Here is a 22,822-nt window from a genome sequence, read left to right as displayed (position 1 = left end):
TGCCCCCCTGCTTACGGCTCGTGCCCCCTCTGGATATCTGGTCTGGCGCCGGGGCTGGACCAGGCCAAGGCTCTTTGATACCTTGAATTACCACCTAGGGATTGGCACCCCAGGAAATAATGTTAGATGCAATACTCCTTTGGTAGGAAATGCACACAGGTAACCTTGTAAGGAAACAGAGACAGGGATTTATTTTTCCAACAGGTAAATGCACAATGTTTGAGCAATTTGAGATGAATACTGAAAAACTAGATCAGTGGTTCTCAAAGTGCGGACCACCAGGGGTCATTGAGAGGGTTCCAGGCAGTCCCCATAGCAAATTCATGAATTGTTAAACTTCAGCACTAACCTTGATTGAAACAGACAAGGAACCTATAAAGAAGGAAAATACATCACTCGCATCACAGTGTTGTAATTTTGCAATCTGTGGAACACTGTATCACATGTGTGATTTGGTGGCTCATCACAACACTGTGAATGTTTGACACCCCTGGAGTCAAATTCCTCACATCGCACTATCCACTATCTCCTCTAATTTTCTGATCTTACAGCTTAACTTAACAGCTCAGATCATCATCAGCCGACAGAACGGGCTGCAGAAGGCCGCTGACCAACTCCATTAGCACACAAGTCGCACATGTCTAAAACCAAACCTGATGGAGCGTCCCTCTGATGGCAGCAGCGTTACCTGATACAGCGTCCCGCTGATGGCAGCAGCGTTACCTGATGCAGCGTTCCTCTGACTGCAGCGCAAAATTACCTGATGGAGCGTCCCTCTGATGGCAGCAGCGTTACCTGATGGAGCATCCCTCTGATGGCAGCAGAGTTAGCTGATGCAGCGTCCCACTGATGGCAGCAGCGTTACCTGATGGAGCGTCCCTCTGATGGCAGAAGCGTTACCTGATGCAGCGTCCCACTGACTGCAGCACAGCGTTACCTGATGGAGCATCCCTCTGACGGCAGCAGCATTACCTGATGCAGCGTCTCGCTGATGGCAGCAGCCAGGGGCGGACTGGGATCATAATTCAGGCCGGGCATTAGATACCAAGCAGGCCAGGCCGATACGGGTCGACGTGCGTGCCGGCGACCAGCGAAAAATTTGGGCTGTTTGAAGCCCAATTTGGGCCATTTGAAGCAAGATTTAGTGAATATAATGCTAACGCGATGATACATGTTACCTATTTGTTCACTAATAGAAACATCAACATTGCCTAGATAACTGCAAGTATAATATGAAGAAGTAAAACCAAAAACATGCCTCTGTACAAATGCTTCACAGCAAACTTTATTTAAGGAAGAGTTATCAGATCGTGCATACTGCGTTATTCTCCACAGGCTTAAGAACTACACGTCATAACAATAACAATAATACTAAACATTGACATCAGGGGCCGCGGAAGGCTGTTCAAGTAGGTTGGGCTCAACCGCAAAAATTAGACTAGACTACATCAGACAACAATATGAAACGTTTTTGAAGTTTACTCCATTAGTTAAATGAAGCTTATTATCGGAGACAGGTGAGTTTAGGCTATTTGCATAGCGCCGTGCGGCGCTGTCCCTGGTACTGAAATGGAGCGGAGTTGTGGTTATAGCCTATATCAATCCGATTCCGATATCAATCAATGAATTAATCAAGCATCACTTCGATTCAGCCTCGTGGTTTAAATAGTGCTACTACTACTTTGCGAACAGGAGGGATAGAATAATACACATCAAAGTAGTGAAACACAAAAAAGCACCAGCTGATGCTGCACCTCGGCAACACACACACTTTCTCCCCTCCCTCCTCCTCCACACACACGCCAAATGCAAACTTTAAGAGATTGTTAATGTCAGACTCACCATATCTTTCTCTCTCTATCTCTTTACATTCTGCTGAAGAACTGCGTCCTCTTGTCGTTGCTCTGGACGAACTCCCTTGCAATCACCGAAACATCCACTTTGTCCAAATAGTCCTTGTGTGTATGGCCGCACATCAGGCTATTAAGTCTTTTTTGTGTCATTGTTGATCGCATATAGGTCTTTAAATGACGGAGGGACGAGAAAGACCTCTCGGCGCTGGCAGACGACACAGGGATTGTATAAAACAACTTTAACAGTTTGTGTACATCTGGCAGGAGTGTTTTTGCCACAGGTGTATTGTTCATTGCTGACACAAGAGATGACACGGTTAGGGGTTTGCCTGCTTCCTCCCGCCCTCCTCGAAAAGCTTGATTGTGTCTGGCAACATATCAAGCTGTGTGCCGAGAGAGTCAACATTAAAATCCTTCTCGTAGAGACACAGAATAGCAGACGGGAAACCGACCTTTTCCCCTTCAGCTGCAGACACAATCAGGCGCTCCAGGGCAGCTGCCACATGCAAGTCTCTCTGCACAAAACGACAGTCCAACTCCCCAAAAGTAGGTCGGGCTCAAGCCCTACCAGCCCTATAGGCTCCGCGGCCTATGATTGACATATTCTCAGTTTCATTAAACATCTTCCTGTTTAAGCAAGCCCCTAACATTAAAGACATGGTAGTGTGTTCTGCTCAAGCCCCAACCTTTGTTTCTGAAAAATTAGGCCAACAATTTTAGTCTCTATAGCCTATAGCCAAGTGCATGAGCAATGCAAAACTCAAGGCTCCAACACAAGAGTCCAGAAATGAATGAGTGACATCACGGTGGCTCTGTCCATATTTTCATTCCGTCGTATGGTTCCGAGCTTCTGAGTCCAATTTTACAATGAGATGCACCCACTTTAACCCTGAGGTGTAATTATTACTTCAGACTAACTAATACAGTAATAAAACCACTAGTAAACCAGTAGGCGGCGCCTGGCCTGCTGTTCAGTGAGTGGCCTGACTGCGGGCACACACACACACACACACACACACACACACACACACACACACACACACACACACACACACACACACACACACACACACACACACAGACAAAAAAAAAAAAAATTTGCAGGCCAGGCCAGGCCACCGGGCATCGGCCCGACGTCCCCGATTATGCAGTCCACGCCTGGCAGCAGCATTACCTGCACAAATATGTCAGTCGTGGCCTGGAGTTATGGAGCTATGTGATTTTACAGTACTTGGAAAGTCAAAAAAACAACTTTTTCAAGGTCAGAATTGAGACTTTGACTATCAATTTATCCAAAATGGCACCGTGAAAATGGCCCATTTCATGACAGTGTATACCCAGGGGTGTAGTGTACACAAATATGTCAGTCATGGTCTGGGCTTATGGAGCTACAGTATGTGATTTTACAGTACTTAGAAAGTATTTTTCAAGGTCAGAATTGAGACTTTGACTATCAACTTCTCCAAAATGATACAGTGAAAATGCTTCATTTGATGACAGTCTATAGGTATAGGGATATACTGTGCCTAAATATGTCAGCCTTTGCGGGCCCGGCGCCACGAGGGGGCGCCAGGGGGCTTTGCACCCTCAGTTCAATTTTCTGCCCCCTCACTTGAATTTTTTTTTTTTTTTAGAATAGTTTATCTATAAAGGCCAGTTAGACATTGTTTGTACCTGACATGTTTCGGCTGCTGTTTCTGCAGTCTTCATCAAATTTGATCAGTTTAAGTTGATGTAGGCTACCCCCTATAAACATAGCTCTGTTGTTTCAGAATTGGCAGGGAAGCGCTATTTGCTATGCTATGCTTTGGTTGTCACAAGGTGTCAGAGATGTAGCTGTTTATTAAATTTGAACCTCACTGCATGTTGTAGTGATCATGACGTGATTAAAACACACACACACACACACACACACACACACACACACACACAGAGAGAGAGAGAGAGAGAGACAAATCAGCTGCACCCAAGCACACAGCATGCCATGAGCAGAAAGATGGAGACAACATCTGATCACTTTATTTCTTTAATTTAATGAACCTGGCACTGACTGGCTATTATTTTGTTTAGTTTTTTGTCGATTTTTGCTGCAATTGTTTATTCTATGACTTTTCATATAGACATATATGTTCAGAGTGCTCCAGACAGGTCCCACATTTCACGTTATGCAAAGCTCAGCTCTATTAATGCCTTAATCTGCTGCTGTGAAATAAATGTTTTATTTGATTTTGAATAGTAGACTTTCTTGTGTTGTTATTGTGCTTTTCAGAGGTTATTATGGTTAAAAAGTCCAGAAATAGGCAGAGCGGGTATATAACCTATGTTTTACGATATAAAAAATATCATATAAAAAAAAAAAAAAAAAAAAAAAAAAATCAGCCCCCTCCCCAGTTATAACCGCCCCCTCAGTCATTTCATTCTGGTGCCGGCCCTGAGCCTTTGTCTGAACTTATGGACCAATGTGATTTTAAAGCCACTTGAATCTCATAAAGAAAGACGATTTCAGGGAATAATGATTTTCCAATGGCTTCTGTGTCGAGAGCATGGCTGTAGTGGTGGCTAAACGCACGTAAACGGCGTTTAGGTACCTTTTTCAATGCTCTGCAGCGTTTAGGCACCTTTTAAGATAGTTTACTCACATTTTTAAATCGTTTATGCACTTATTATTGCACAAGTTTTAAAAAGTTCGAGTAAACTCCGTTGATGCGGAGACCACGCCAAGCACGCGTCACACACCAAAAGAAAAGAAAAAAGATGACACATGGCACTGACCAGGAGCTCCGGGAACCGTAGCCTATTGTGGTGCGCTCCACGGGAAAGGTACACGGCCTCGGTCACGTTGGTGCCTTTCTCGAGCTGCGCTTGCCTGCCCAGACAGCGCTTCCCTCAAACAACTTGAGGTGCCATTGTGCCAGCGATGCGCAATGCGCATTTGGAGACCAGCTCATGGTGAGCTGAACCTAGGTTGGTTAAAAATGTGTGTCAGGAGTGGGGAAAATCATATAGGCCTACCATTTTACAACTGAAGAGTGAATCACTGGTGTAAGAGACATGATTGATTTCCCTCTGATCAAGTAAAGTTTGTAACATTAGGTGCGACTTGAATAGTCCAATACGACCATGTTGAAAACTATCTAGAAACATACCCCTGGCCTGGCTGCCGTAAAATTAACAAAATGTTTTATTATTCGCGAAACACCAGAGGGCGAACTACGGCATGCAGGTGATTTTCTTTTTCACGCAAAACAACGTGACAATTTCTGACGCAGAAGAAGCAGAATGGACATTCGTCAGTTTTTCACACAAAGAATAGAGGTTGCAAATGGTAAATTGCTTGTTAAATCAGTTAGTCAGATTATGCCTGACATTGTTGTCGAGTAGCAATGATTGAAGCTTGATGTGCTGAGCTCAATCAAGCGTTATTAATTTGCACTGCTCTGGCTAACGTCATTAGGCATTGATTAACTGAATGCTATAATGCTAACTGTTACTTTGAACATCCATTTGCAATGATATTGTAAATTTGTCACAATTAATGCACTTTGTGTACAATGTGTAAATACATTTTATATTGATTGTTTAGGCCTAATTATTTGCAAAGTCACAACACATTAGAGATGTGTGTAGTTGTTCATAGATTTAGCCTCTTCATTTTGCTCTCAAATGCACCAGGTTGATGAATTTTACTTTAAAATGTAGCCTACAACATTTTCTTCCGGGGGAGAATCCCCCCGGACCCCCCTTGAGGGTCCAAGGCCCATCCCATAGCCAGCTACTTTTCCTATCTGGCTGGCTACTCAGAAATGTGGGGAACCCCCCGATATAGCTTACCTTATAGGGCTATATGATTCAGATTAAGTTGTTCTACTCTCATATTTTGTCTTGTATATCGGTCACGCCGGTGCCGCGTGAGAAAGCTGCCTCAAAAGTATAGTTTACCGACCTTTTTTTTTACCACTCCAGCACTGGTCGAGAGCGATTTATTTACAGTAGCTCAGTGGTCTAGACTGGAGTCGAATCTTGCTTTTATTTAAAAAAAAATCCGGACCCGGAAATGCTTGTTTTCCCCCATCTTGTTGATAGCATCAACATGCTAGTACCAAGCGATACTCCGATCGGTCAACAAGGTAGGACTTTTGTGACATATTCAACAACAATCATTCAATACACATAGCCCCCTATTCTCCCACAGGCCTTCGGCGCTAAAACGGGCCTTAACCGCAAAAAAACGTGCCTTGCGCCTGTTTTGGGACGATATCAATATGGCTTTACGCTGCCAAATGCGCTTTAGGCCGAATGGGCGTGGCGCAGTCCCAGAATGGGCCAAAGTGGGCGTGTCGGCCTTAAATCTCGGCGTACTGATATCTTCGCACCTGCCGTAAATTTAGCGCTTTGCGCCTTTGAAAACCAGGCCTATTCAGTGTGCCAGTGCTCTTCTGCCTCTCCCCTGTCACCCTTCTCTGTCTCTCTCTGAAACCAGGTCTATTCAGTGCGCCAGTGCTCTTCTGCCTCTTCTCTGTCACCCTTCTCTCTCTCTCTTTGAATCCCTCGCTTAGACAGGCACAACACACTTCCCATATAGGAAAAATAAGTTGTAAGTTGTCTGGCCTGTCCCAGCATGCATTGTGCTTCTCCATTTCGCTACTAAATAGCAACCAAATGAGGCGAAATAGATATAAAAGGTGGATCTAAAATAATGTGTAATGGTACAGTAACACAGCCTGCAATTGTAGAACATTTCAATATTGGACCAAATAAAACATCGAAATGAAAACACCACCCTAAGTGAAACATATATGTCCTCCTGGGGCTATATATATCCCTTGTCGATTTAACGTGATTTAGATAAGTGACAGCGGAACGCGCTTCCTACTGTCATCTGCTATACTGTGATGTCTGCTCCAATAACTTGGCCCTACTTCACATTTAGTTTTACAATAAAAACACATTTATGCAATGACTTTACATAATGTAGGGTATATTTATGTGCATCATTCTACCTGCAGCAGGGGAGAGAAAACGATATCGTTCTGGACAAACTTTCACCAATATAAAATTAATCTCATCATATAGGGATAGGCTATATTTTTCTATCCGATGCATTTAGAACATTCTTTTCACTTTGATCTTGCTATAGTGTAGCGTATTTACATGCTTGCAGTATTTAAACTGCAGTTAGATTGGTTTGAGAAGCATAATAATATGGAATAATAGCCTATAATGGAGACAGACAGACTGGATGAAGGGAGGGGGGGGGGGGGCAGAGCGCTTGGCTTTCGTCTGGTTTTGTTGGACCACTGGAATGGAGCTTAAAAGGCAAGCATGCGATTCGTTTATTGCACTTATCCAATGAGCATGACGGTGCATAATTTTACGCTTAAAAGGCGTGGTTGTAATGCTTTAGGCTGCGTGTAGTGCCAGCACAACGATATCAAGTGCGCTGGTCCACGCCCACTGATTTGCGCTGCGCCAGGCGCTCGGCCTAGAAACAGCGCCGATGCAACGATAGGATATGTGTGTTGTAATGTCGATCTAGTGTGGTAAAGTAAATGTGAGAAAGGATCGCTCAGCTGAATTGTGACACTCGACTTTTTAGGGGGTCATGCCTATGTTCCCCGGGTTCTATGTTCCCCACTCCTGCTAAAAAGGGTTCTATGTTCCCCGGGTCCTATGTTCCCCGCTCCCGAAAAAGGGTCCTATGTTCCCCGCTCCCGAAAAAGGGTCCTATGTTCCCCGGGTCCTATGTTCCCCGCTCCCGAAAAAGGGTCCTATGTTCCCCGCTCATATGCGTAAAGTCGGCGAGTGCAAACCGCAATATCTCGAGGTTATGAGACTTCATTGACAGACTGCATGAGGGAAAGCTTGAGTCTAATAGGCTCAGATATATGCACACATTCGAGTCCGACAGTAAAAATCCAGGTAATTTTGATTAGGGCGATCATACAGTATGAGTGTTCCTCCGCATGTTCTGTTTTGATCTAAAACAGTTAAAAACACGCACATCCAAGTCGCATCCGACAGGTGCAGAGGAAATGAACTCTTATATTTGTTATAATATTTACGTGTTATTTTTCCTTTACTATGACTGGATTGTGATAGAAAAAAAGGTCAAACTGTTTTACACCGGCTGTCTGTTTTAGCTTGCGGCTCTTATTTATCAAATACAATAGCCTAATACCAAACTCAAAAACACATTAACTGTAAATTCTAACTTCATAAAATGAACGGAACGGATACCCTAATATGACAATGAAAATATATAGGCAACGAAAACAAATAGGCCTGCTTTAATGGCTTTCTTTAGCGGAGAAATCACCTCCACCGACAGCTAATAGGTGGCGGCCAGCAGTTTCTCACCAGTTCTTACTTAGAGTCTTCTTTCCCTGGGGCTAGGCTACATATCAAGCGAAATTAAACAATATATTTGAATGGCTTTACAGAACTTGTGCATGTCTGTGGGTTATATAGGCAGAGGCGATTTGTTCTGCGTGAATGTTGCAAATATTGATCTCTCTCTCTCTCTCTCTGAAAAATGTAGGCTAATATGTTGCTGCTGCTGTCGCTGCACAGTCACCAACTTATAATTTATTTTTACTGTCGGACTCGAATGTGTGCATACATCTGAGCCTATTAGACTCGGGCTTTCCCTCATGCAGTCTGTCAATGAAGTCTCACAACCTCGAGATATTGCGGTTTGCACTCGCCGACTTTACGCATATGAGCGGGGAACATAGGACCCTTTTTCGGGAGAGGGGAACATAGGACCTGGGGAACATAGGACCCTTTTTCGGGAGCGGGGAACATAGGACCCGGGGAACATAGAACCCTTTTTAGCAGGAGCGGGGAACATAGAACCCGGGGAACATAGAACCCGGGGAACATAGGTACGCTCCCACTTTTTAGCCCACTCCGAACACCGGTGAAGCAGCGGTACCATTACAGCACGAATAGACGCGCATCAAAATCCAAGTGGCGACTGGCTTGACAGTGGTTTCGCAAACGACGGCTCAGATGACCGCAGTCTCTCATCACACGTTGTTAGGTACTACAGTCTTGACGTGTCCGGCTTGCTCTTCACGCAGGTCATGGGCAGTTGCCATGCGTCCGTTGTTAACCTACGCCTCTCAGGGTCGCTTTGAGGAGTGCTCCCTGCAGCAAGGGCGGTTGAAGTTGGCACTAGAGTGAGAGCTTGAGTTCGAAACAAAGTAAAACGTTAGGGTTGTGCTACAACCCAGGTTTTACGAGTGAGAACGAGAGCTCTCACTACCCAGCCTTGCTGCGTCGATGCGTCAATTGCACAGTGGGCTGGATGAGTTGGAGTGAGGGGCATGAGAGTTGGGCGGACATGATGCAATCACGGCGATTGCTAGTGGGTGCCCGCGCCATTCTCATGCATACCATGCCACCTATTGGTGGATGGGTGGTTTTATAAAAAAGGTCATTTTTGGAGTAAAAATGAATTAATCCAGTGGCGCTGCTGTGGCAGCGATATGGCACTAGAGTGAGAGCTCTCGTTCTCACTTGTAAAACCTGGGTTGTAGCACAACCCTAACGTTTTATCTGTTAAAGGAACAAAAATATGTCTGCCTGAGCTGAAAACACAACATGATTTTAATGTTTTTAACAGGGGTATTAACACATTCACTGCCAGACGTTTTTTTTTTACTGTAGTTAGCTTCTGCCAGAGGGTTTTTTTGAGGATTCTGGCTCATCTTTCAAGACCCGAGGATTCTTTTCTGCTAAGATTTTGTGAACACACAATATCTCAAAAGAACTAATAGAATGTGTGCTTTCTCTGTCTAAAAGAGTTAGTTTGTAGAGTTAGTAGTTATGTAAGCATTAGCAGTTGATACAGCATGGTTTCAGCGTCAGAAAAATTATTCAGAGATAAACGGCTTTTTGTGAAATTCGATAGAACAGTCACTTTAACCATTCATTTTTGGCATCAGTAAGAGTCAGACATCTAAACAATAGTTTTGAACAGTAATTTCCTCCATAACAGCAGGAAACCCCCCTCTGCTTCCAACTCCTCCCTCCGTGTGTGTTCTCCTCCTGCCTCCCTGGCTCTCCAGCGGGCGTGTCACAACGAAGTTGCTGCTGCCTGGCTGCTGCCTGTTTGCGCGGTGCCACTGTTTGAGGAAGTCTGGGTGGACTCGCTCGTTTCGTGGAGTTTTGGTTGAGAGCTTTGATGCGATTCTGGTCATATTTATGCTGCGTGTTTCAAAGTGTGCATCCAATCTATTCTTGGAACCCCCCACCGTTGCCACCGCTGTGCATCAGCGCGAAAGTGAAGGCGTTTTCGCCATCAATTTTACAGTATGAGAACGGCTTCGTCGCGCTTTTCCCTCCAGTTTTGGGTCGCCTCTTTCTACTGTGGAGAGACATGTCGACACTCAGTGGGTCGGTAAAATAGATTATACACATTCAATACCTCCAATTCTGGTGTAGGAGACGTAAAAGGGTTAGATCAACGTCCCACCGTCAAAAAAAAAAAATTGATTCTGAAAACGTGTTAACACGTCGTTGGCAGTCAACAGCTGGATTCTGAAAACGTGTTAACACGTCCTTGGCAGTGAACGTGTTAAGTCATGGATAAAAGAGAAACAACTGTGTTCTCACACTTAATACCCTTGTAGACCTCTGGTGGTACGCTGTGTATTATGTCTGTATTGTGTGTACAACATGTGTACATTGTGTGTACTGTATTGTATGTACATCCTTGAATATTTAACAAATTTACCACGAGAGGGAGGGGGTTGTGGCCACATTTACCACTGGTACAGGGTTGTGGCACGAGGCGAAGCCGAGTGCTATAAACCCTGTACCAGTGGTAAATGTGGCCACAAACCCTGACCTCGAGTGGTAAATTTGTTTTCTACAACAGCTACCAAATAATATAAAAAATACACAATTGTAACATCCAATTCATTTATTTACAATCATTACTGGTTTCAGAATACATTTATCCTTCCGCCACAGAATATAGTTCCATACACAAGATCAATGATTGCACTAAACATTTAGTTGCCTTTGAGCCAAAAAACAACTAACCTATTCCTTAACGGGATTCACAGTTATTGATACATTGCCTGTAAAAGTACAGTTATTTAAACAGTTATCTAAAGCAGCCCGTTTTGGTGGTGGTGTGTTGATATCTGGTGACGGCAGAGGGCGTTTGTTTGTTTGACAGTCCCAGGTTCGGGGTCCGGGCGCTAGTCCGACCTCCCGCTAGTCCGAACTCGTGACAACTCAAGCTCAGCCAGTTCTCTCTCCCCAATTTCACCATGTCGTTCTTTGTTCACTTCACCTTCATCTTCATCTAACCACTGCTCAAAACTCAATCCACCCAGTAAATCAAACGTTACTACGAAATCGGACATTTCCTTGTTAGAGATCGGCCATTTCCTTGTTAGAGATTTGCAGACTGACAGGCTAACAGTGGGCGGAGTCAGCACAGGGAGCGGAGTCAGCATCAGGGAGCGGAGTGATACTGCGGTTGGAGCCGAACTGTAGATTGTTGGCCTATTTACCACTGTTGCTAGCCAATCAGAATCCAGTATTCACTCATGCTGTTGTAGAATTGTATGTATAGCTTTGCTCATGTGGTTTTATATTTGATTATGTTTCTTTTCGGGTATGTCCTCTGGGGTGTATTTTAGTGACTTTCTTGAGTGACTTTCTTGTCAATACATTTGTATGTATAGCTTTACTCTTGTGGTTTTATATTTGATTATGTTTCTTTTTGGGTATGTCCATTTGGGTTGTGTTTTGGTGTAGTCGCCTGTGGACAGGTGTTGAAAATTAGCCTTCCGCTATAAACACTAAACACTGTGTATCTGGTTGTTGTGCATACATGTATGCTTCATCTCCAATGCTCTGTGATGTCCATATCAAATAAACTTAACCTAAAACCTAAACCTAAAACTCCCCACTGTCAGGTGAAAAGAAGCGGCTGGCAACTGTGCATGTGTCGGAGGAAGCATGGTGCTGGTCTATGGCTCTCCCCAGATCGGCAGAGGGTGGAGCAGCGACCAGCAGCAGGGGGAAATTGGCCAACTACAATTGGGGAGAAAAAAGCTGGAAAAATTTGAGAAAAAAGAAACGTTTGGTTCAGAAACGTTGACATTCTACGCATTCATGAATTGCAGAAACGTACAATTCCAACATTGCCTTGTGGCGACCAGGCTGCCAAGTGATGTTTCTTGTCTTTTTCAGTGTTCCTGTTCTTCCAAATCTCTCTGTGCATATTTATTACTGTCTTCCTCTCGCTTTACCTCCTCTCCATCCTCATGTTCTACCCCCCACTCCACCCGCACACACAGACACACACTCACACACACACACACACACACACACACACACACACACACACACACACACACACACACACACACACACACACACACACAGACACACACACACACACACGCACACACGCACACACACACACACACACACACACTCACACACACACACACACACACACACACACACACTCTCTCTCACACACACACACACACACACACACACACACACACACACACACACACACACACACACACTAAAGCCTGACTCAGTGCCAGTTGGAAAAGGCCCAGCAGGCTTTCTGTGAGGGAGCAGCACAGTTGCAGCTCTCAAAGCGATTATGTTTCATTACAGTGGAAATGCGAGTACAGGGTTTCCTGGGGCCTAAAGATCAATACTCATACTGTACTACAGCACAGACTACCCAATACCCCCTTCATACTGTACTACAGCACAGACTACCCAATACCCCCTTCATACTGTACTACAGCACAGACTACCCAATACCCCCTTCATACTGTACTACAGCACAGACTACCCAATACCCCCTTCATACTGTACTACAGCACAGACTACCCAATACCCCCTTCATACTGTACTACAGCACAGACTACCCAATACACCCTTCATACTGTACTACAGCACAGACTACCCAATACCCCCTTCATACATACAGCACAGACTACCCAATACCCCCTTCATACTGTACTACAGCACAGACTACCCAATACCCCCTTCATACTGTACTGCAGCACAGACTACCCAATACCCGCTTCATACTGTACTACAGCACATACTACCCAATACACCCTTCATACTGTACTACAGCACAGACTACCCAATACCCCCTGCATACTGTACTACAGCACAGACTACCCAATACCCCCTTCATACTGTACTACAGCACAGACTACCCAATACCCCCTTCATACTGTACTACAGCACAGACTACCCAATACCCCCTTCATACTGTACTACATCACAGACTACCCAATACCCCCTTCATACTGTACTACAGCACTACCCAATACCCCCTTCATACTGTACTACAGCACAGACTACCCAATACCCCCTTCATACTGTACTACAGCACAGACTACCCAATACCCCCTTCATACTGTACTACAGCACAGACTACCCAATACCCCCTTCATACTGTACTACAGCACAGACTACCCAATACCCCCTTCATACTGTACTGCAGCACAGACTACCCAATACCCGCTTCATACTGTACTACAGCACATACTACCCAATACACCCTTCATACTGTACTACAGCACAGACTACCCAATACCCCCTTCATACTGTACTACAGCACAGACTACCCAATACCCCCTTCATACTGTACTACATCACAGACTACCCAATACCCCCTTCATACTGTACTACAGCACTACCCAATACACTATTCACTGTACTACAGCACAGACTACCCAATACCCCCTTCATACTGTACTACAGCACATACTACCCAATACCCCCTTCATACTGTACTACAGCACAGACTACCCAATACCCCCTTTATACTGTAGTACAGCACAGACTACCCAATACCCCCTTCATACTATACTACAGCACAGACTACCCAATATCCCCTTCATACTGCACTACAGCACAGACTACCCAATACCCCCTTCATACTGTACTACAGCACAGACTACCCAATACCCCCTTCATACTGTACTACAGCACATACTACCCAATATCCCCTGCATACTGTACTACAGAACAGACTACCCAATACCCCCTTCATACTGTACTACAGCACAGACTACCCAATACCCCCTTCATACTGTACTACAGCACAGACTACCCAATACCCCCTTCATACTGTACTACAGCACAGACTACCCAATACCCCCTTCATACTGTACTACAGCACAGACTACCCAATACCCCCTTCATACTGTACTACAGCACAGACTACCCAATACCCCCTTCATACTGTACTACAGCACAGACTACCCAATACCCCCTTCATACTGTACTGCAGCACAGACTACCCAATACCCGCTTCATACTGTACTACAGCACATACTACCCAATACACCCTTCATACTGTACTACAGCACAGACTACCCAATACCCCCTTCATACTGTACTACAGCACAGACTACCCAATACCCCCTTCATACTGTACTACATCACAGACTACCCAATACCCCCTTCATACTGTACTACAGCACTACCCAATACACTATTCACTGTACTACAGCACAGACTACCCAATACCCCCTTCATACTGTACTACAGCACATACTACCCAATACCCCCTTCATACTGTACTACAGCACAGACTACCCAATACCCCCTTTATACTGTAGTACAGCACAGACTACCCAATACCCCCTTCATACTATACTACAGCACAGACTACCCAATATCCCCTTCATACTGCACTACAGCACAGACTACCCAATACCCCCTTCATACTGTACTACAGCACAGACTACCCAATACACCCTTCATACTGTACTACAGCACAGACTACCCAATACCCCCTTCATACTGTACTACAGCACATACTACCCAATATCCCCTGCATACTGTACTACAGAACAGACTACCCAATACCCCCTTCATACTGTACTACAGCACAGACTACCCAATACCCCCTTCATACTGTACTACAGCACAGACTACCCAATACCCCCTTCATACTGTACTACAGCACAGACTACCCAATACCCCCTTCATACTGTACTACAGCACAGACTACCCAATACCCCCTTCATACTGTACTACAGCACATACTACCCAATACCCCCTGCATACTGTACTACAGCACAGACTACCCAATACCCCCTTCATACTGTACTACAGCACAGACTACCCAATACCCCCTTCATACTGTACTACAGCACAGACTACCCAATACCCCCTTCATACTGTACTACAGCACAGACTACCCAATACCCCCTTCATACTGTACTACAGCACAGACTACCCAATACACCCCTCATACTGTACTACAGCACAGACTACAGTACTGACCCTAAAGATCAATACCCCCTTCATACTGTACTACAGCACAGACTACAGTTGGTTTACGTTGCTGCTCGGCTGCTTTAGAGTGTGTTTATCAAAATGCAATGTTTCCTCCAAAGGCACGATGAGAATTGTTTACTCGATGCAGGAACTCATCCTTTGTGCATTCATCTTAAACCAAGCCAAATATTTTTGCAAAATAACTTAATTTTGCGCCCAAGTTCAGAAATCGAATTAGCCTAGTTGATAAAACACTGATTTGAATGGTACCACCCGTTTTGAAATCTGTTGCCCGGTTGTTGAGATCTCAGCAAGGTAATGCGGCTATTTGCTTGCAGCTAAATTGTGGAGGGATGCCTGCGGCTTGTGAATTCTATATTTCCGACGTAGCACTGTTTTTCCGGCATAGCACAGAATCAGATGACATGCACACTGCCAGGGGGGGTTCACGTGTTTTCATTTGGATTGATCATGTATTTTAATTTGTGACTGTATGTATCAATTGTGTTGCTACTGGGTGTCACGATACACTCAGTTCACGATACAATACGATACACGATATTGGGTACACGATAACGATACGATACGATATTTTAACAATATATTTTTGCGATCGATTTGTAAGTTGAGGGGGCATCCTCCACGCTCATTTGAGTAATTTCACCATTTTCATCCTGTGTCTGTAACGTCCCTCATCTCTTCAAACAAAGCAATGAAAAGGAGGGCGAGCATGCAATCAGATGCAGATCAGTGCCACCATGTTCAGCTTATTTTTCTCACGATATGAGATTTCATCTCAACGATACATATTGTCACGTTTTGATATTGCGATATATTGTGGGACGATATATTGTGACATCCCTAGTTGCTACAGATGTTACTCATTTAGTTTCGCCATGCGGTCGCACCGGTGGGTCGGACCAGTATGGGATCAGTATAGTCTCATATCTATTGACCTTGACCTTGACCTTTCACGAATGCACATGCTTTGTTTCGCAGTTGTATTTCGGACTCACTAATGCACACGATCTGTTTTACAAATGCACATTCTCTGGTTCGCAGTTGTATTTCGGACTCACTAATGCACACAATCTGTTTCACAAATGCACAGGCTCTGGTTCACAAATGTAATATTTATGCAAACTTGTAATATAAATTCGGAAATGCACACGCTCTGCTTCACAAATATAATTTTTATGCAAACTTGTAATATAAATTCGGAAATGCACACGCTCTGCTTCACAAATATTATTTTGAGGCACACTTGTAATATAAATTCACAGATCATGCGAATTGCTCAATGTGCATTTACAAACTGCTTCTCATTTGTGAACCTGTCTACATTTGTGAGAGAAATTTCTGCGCTGCCTTTTTGAGACTCGTCTAACGGGCAGGTCAACGAATGTCACCATTGGCTGATAAAGCTGTGTGATTCTGATTGACAGATTCATCAGCCAATCAGGTGTTTGCTTTCAGCCAATCATATGGCTCCTTACATTTTTTCCACACGTTCTCCACACACGGAGCTACTGTTATGTGCGCATGCGCACAGCGTTCAAACAATGGCGGGCAGAACACACAACAGCAACAGCATGGAGACTGAGAGCTTCTTTTAATACATCCATGATGGAGAGACTTAATCAACCTCAACCTGTAAGTAACACATTTATCTCATTATCCCCTCTAGTCATACCTTCCCCACGGTATCAGCTGTTTGTTTCCCCCGAGTGCCCAGGTCGCATAAGCAGGCTGTAGGTTATTGTTATTCAACGTGATAATGGCTGCTGCGAAGCCCCAGAACTTTCCCCCCGTCGAAAAAGTCCGCGTTGTGGGAATATTTTTGCTACGTTAAAAGCACGGATGGCAAGGAAGATTAGAGGAGGAAGCTCAGCCAGTGACTGCCACACGAGGCAATACCACAAACATGATGCAAATCTGCGCGAACACCACCCGTCCTAATTTGGCAACATCTTGCATAGCAGATACCGTTAAAGTCAGATAAACACTCTCATAGGCTATCTACCGAGGCAGATCACATGGCTAATGTTATACATTAACGTTACTTGACTGAGGTATGAACGTATTCCACTGAAGAGAAGTAATAATAAAATGATGAAAGACTTATCAGGTACAAACTGTGTGTGCATAGTGAGTGACTGAAGCACAGGGAGGGAGGAGAGAGGATCAGCAGAGAGCAGCACAGGAGGAGGGACAGGCTGTGTGTAGTGAGAGAGGGGGGGGGGGGGGGGGGGGTGTCACTGTGTGTGTGATCAACATTGAAACTATTTATGTCCAGTGTGTCCATTTGATTTTACAAAAGATAAGCATTTATTTGATATTATTAATATTATGATGTGTTTTAGTTTTACATAAAATTAATTGGATGAAATAAATCGTCACACTGCAGGTTTAGCCTCACTGAAGATACTGCGTTTATTTTAATTTTGTGAAAAGTAAAAAGTATTTCTATACTGTTAACTTAACATACAATGTTTACGATGTTCCAAATGAATGTTCTATTATGTTATTAATAACAAATGTGTTCAACGGCAACAAAATTATATATATAGCCAGATTTTACAATAACTCATAAAGGTCCACCAAATACACCAAATGTGAAAGAGAATATATACATGTTGATAAATGAAGATGGCTGTGAACCCAAAATAAAAATAATTATAATATTGTGACCCAGAGTTTAACTAAACTTCTGTGGGCACTGGACAGGGCTCTGCTAAGCACTGCAGTGTATGAGATTAAAAAGTGACTTCTTCTGTTTTCTTTGCAGGTATATTTCCACCAATTCCAATGGATTTGTGTCCTGTCAGAACCCTCAACTGCTGCAGTGTCCTGCAATACAGAACCATCTAGGTCACACATGGGCCGGACCCGGCCCCTGGACCATCTCAATCCGGCACCCAACGTCCTCAAAGGAAAACAAAACAACGCACAAAAAGTCAATAAAAGACAGCATCACGTTAATAAATCTAATCCGCTACAGCCATTTGATTTGTATCACTATGATATCAGGAGATTAACAGGAGAAATTACCAATCACAGCGGGAGAGAGGGTTACAAATAGAGAGACCCCCACGAAAATCAGGAGTGTTGGCAGTTATCAGTCCAATGTGTTGCACTTCGCTTACTTTATATTATGTAAGTTAGTATGGCCCTCTGGAAAAAAAATGTCCCACCCCTGATCTAGGTTGTTAGACTTTCAGATATCAAGTATCTTGGTCAACAGGCTGGCATAAGTAATGTCTCTTATAATGATCATTAAAACTGATTTGGTGACACAAAGTATTTAACACTGTTTCATTATTTGCATCATCGAACATAGCTGCTATCAAGAGGTTTTGAGGTGTCTTCAGTGACCAGCTTACTGTACCAGGTCACTCTTAACAGAAGTGACTACGCTGTTGTCTGTTAGCCAAATATATTTCCAGGCTGTTAGATTATAGATTATCTGACATCAGCAGTCTTGATAGATATTCCACTGTCATTGTTTTAATTTTGCAGAGTTGTTGGCTGATTTGTTCTCTCTTTAGTTGAGATGTTTTGCATGAACTGTAATACCATCTGATATTTTCAGTGTTCCTGCAAAAAAAAATCATCCACAATTCATTTAAACAGATGGACATTTGCTGGTCTCAGTTCATTTATTTTCACGGCAAAAACACGGCTTTATTTTCACGGCAAAACAGATGCACTCATTTGGCTTTTCCATCAGGTCATCCTGTCATTGAAGGTTGGAGGCAGTAGATTCTTGCAGACAACAGTGAGCCATGTCAGCCTGGTTTTGCAGCATGTCAGATTTTCAAACCTGTCCAACAAATCAATATAAAATATCAAACAATGTTGCTGCCTGTCCAAAAATTTATAAGTAAGTCACATTGGTTAATTTTAATTAAAATGTTTGTGTTATTAATACAAATGTAACGTTACTCTAGATTAGAGACTAGTGAGCAGATTACTAAAATATACTATAGTGGAGGTAATAGCCACATTTTTTAAATGAGGTTGATAGTTTACCCACCTCATTTACCAACCATTACACCCCTGACTGTAACGTTAGTTAAATATGCTGGCTGCTGTTTATTATGTTGGTATTTCTAATATAGTTAATCACTTAGCTAGCGTTTTAGTCCAAGTGACAGGCTATGCTTCCCTTGGTCTGTCAGGGAAGCATAGCCTACAGACTGATCAGTGATATCACGTTGTGCTCATAAACTACTAGCGTTGTACTGCATTGACTAGCTCACAAAAGTTGCTAATGAAATAAACAGACTTTGAAAGGGGTAACGTTAGTTGTAAGAGCAAATTTACCAAAGAACTTACCATAAATTAGTATTTTATCTGGCGTGGTGTGCCCCGGCCACTTGCCACCAGAACCTGCCGAGCCTTCACAACTGACGTCACGTCTTAACACCGAATTGCTGGCTAAGTTAATATTATATAAATTAATGCAAATCATAGTAAAGTGCCACTGAAAATCATTCCAAAAAGTTAACAGCGTGTGATGTTGTGGTGTTTGGATTTGACAGTAACCAGGAACTACAAGAGCAACGTGAACCACGTGATACTTTTCCAAGCCCGCTATTGGATGATAAGTACAAATACGTCATGCACATGGACCTTAAACATAGCTGTCCGCTCTGTTTACCGGAGAAAATGCAAGTTGACAGAGTTAGCGATCACAAAATATGGCAAGAAAGAACGGGTGGCAACAAATTTATTTTCATTTGTTGAGACATGTCTCAGTTGTTAATAAAGGACTGGGTTTTCCCTCGGTAGGGATCGTTTAAGTGCACGAAATCTCCGCTGGGCCCGCCCAACGTGTGGAAAAAATGTAAGGAGCCATATGATTGGCTGAAAGCAAACACCTGATTGGCTGATGAATCTGTCAATCAGAATCACACAGCTTTATCAGCCAATGGTGACATTCGTTGACCTGCCCGTTAGACGAGTCTCAAAAAGGCAGCGCAGAAATTTCTCTCACAAATGTAGACAGGTTCACAAATGAGAAGCAGTTTGTAAATGCACATTGAGCAATTCGCATGATCTGTGAATTTATATTACAAGTGTGCCTCAAAATAATATTTGTGAAGCAGAGCGTGTGCATTTCCGAATTTATATTACAAGTTTGCATAAAAATTATATTTGTGAAGCAGAGCGTGTGCATTTCCAAATTTATATTACAAGTTTGCATAAATATTACATTTGTGAACCAGAGCGTGTGCATTTGTGAAACAGATTGTGTGCATTAGTGAGTCCGAAATACAACTGCGAACCAGAGAATGTGCATTTGTAAAACAGATCGTGTGCATTAGTGAGTCTGAAATACAACTGCGAAACAAAGCATGTGCATTCGTGAAAGGTCAAGGTCAAGGTCAATAGATATGAGACTATACTGATCCCATAGACCAGGGCATGGGTCGAACCCAGGAGATGGGTCAGACCAGGGCATGGCAGAGCGGGGCGGAGGACGACGCAGAGCATCAGCGCCTCAACCTAGAGAGCTAGTGAATGATAAGTGAATGATTAAAATGATAAACCACTAGAAAAGTAAGGTCATTAAGCTGGTTGTAAACATTACATGGTGATAACGGTAGCTAACCATAGCTGTCCAACTTCAGATAATAGCAGCCAAAGTGTTCGTCTCAGGCCCTAAATTACATTAAACTCATTCGAGACGACCCAGAGCTGTAACAATACTCAATTCCAAATTGGTGCTCATATCTAATTATTTTGGACTGTTCGTATCGATTCCAAGATGTTACTCATATCTGATACCAATATCAACTGAATGCACAACCAATATATCAAAAGATGTAACATGCATTTTTGTATGTTAAAGTCTGTGCAAAGTTGCCTAGTGCAGCTCCCAACATGAAATGCTTCATCTCATTCAAGTGTTGACTTTCACATTATCTTGAGCAGCAGGGAGCCATTGTTAAGCAAGTTGACAGTCATGGGATTGGTTGGAAAGCACAGCAGCCACGGCTCGACCAGAGTGGAAGAGTTTCAATAGATTTTTCTTTTGGATGGCTTGAAGACAACCATCCAATATGTCACAGTAAAAGACGCTGCTGTGAGTGGATCCGTGGTATCAATTTCTTCTCTGTATCAAATTCACAGACGGATTATGACCATCAGCTTTATGTCCCTACAAATGATATTTGCTACCTGATATCTCTCAGATACTACTTCCTGTGTCTAACTGGTGACCCAGTAACCGCTCATCTTGGTAACCTCCATGCAGGTTGGTTTAGTTTCGTTTATTTGCATAGACAAATAATGACAAAACTGAAAAAGGAATACATTAAACATTTGTAACATGAAAAACACCCCATTTCTAATGAAGAAAGAGAAAAAATATGACAGTTAGGAATTGGGACAACATAATCTAATTTAAATTCAATCAAAACTCAAAGCAATTACAAAATAGCAGACTTTTATATTCAAGATAACTCATTTGGCATGCCACAATGTCCCCACCTTTATTTTAATCCATTTGGGGCCATCTCTATTATTTGCAAGTATTGTTTTCGGATTGAAATGGACTCCTGCACACTGTCTTCACTTGCAATTAAAAGTTGAATAAACAAAAGAATAAGGTTTCGCTACACAGACCTTCATCATCAGAATCTGATGAAGGTCTGTGTAGCGAAACATTATTCATTTTTATTTTATTTTTATTTTATTTATGCTATGTGTGTTCTGTGAGCGAGCTACTGTAACTTGTCCCAATTTCCCCCCGGGGATCATTAAAGTCTTTCTGATTCTGATTCTGATTCTGATTTGTTTATTCAACTTTTAATTGCAAGTGAAGACAGTGTGCAGGAGTCCATTTCAATGCAGTCGGCTCTTGGCCTTCTCCGACGCATCAGTCATCCTTAGGTGTGCAAAAGCTCTTCTCCTTCAAGTATTTTCACATGAAATCAAGTCAAGTCAAGTCAAGTTTATTTATATAGCCCTAATTCACAAGCATGTCTCAGAGGGCTTCACAGAAAGTATGTCTAGCTAATTCTAGCTGACACAACAGTAACAAGAATATACAGAATAAAGATAACATTTGAACAATTGATAATATAGAAAATATAGGAATGAGGGGAGAGCAGAGGAGAGCGCAGGAGAAGGGAGAATAGCAGGGGGAATGTGAGAGAGTGATGGGGTGGTGTCGTAAGAATTTCCCTACTTCCTAAATAATCCAACACTATTTGCTTAAAAAGAATATGATTTATTATACATGTGCGCACATGGAAGCTCTGTTCTTATACCTCTCGACAGACCAACTTCCAGTTCCATCAATGTATTCACTATTTGAATGGGAACAGACAGAGGTGGAGCTTGAATACTAATTACCAGGAGGAGTTAACTGTAACCACTCCTTATGCATAATTTTGGGTAGGTTTAACGACAATTCCTCCCTTTTGTTCCTTAGAACACAATTACAAAATTAGAACACAGTTAATAACACAATCAATATGGAAAATTGTTCATTCATTAATACAGTATTATATTCAAATAATCAAAAATAGTTAACCCTCTTCTTGCAATCTTGTATAGTACAAAAGTGTAGGTGTATTTCTCTTCTTAACACTTGTGTTTTAGTTATTCAATCATTTATATCAATTAAATCAATCACCACAATTTTGTTACATTTTTCTCTG

Source organism: Poromitra crassiceps (assembly GCF_964638095.1).
Source record: "Poromitra crassiceps genome assembly, chromosome: 2".
In the NCBI taxonomy this organism is placed as follows: Eukaryota; Metazoa; Chordata; class Actinopteri; order Beryciformes; family Melamphaidae; genus Poromitra; species Poromitra crassiceps.
Note: the sequence above shows the minus strand (reverse complement) of the source record.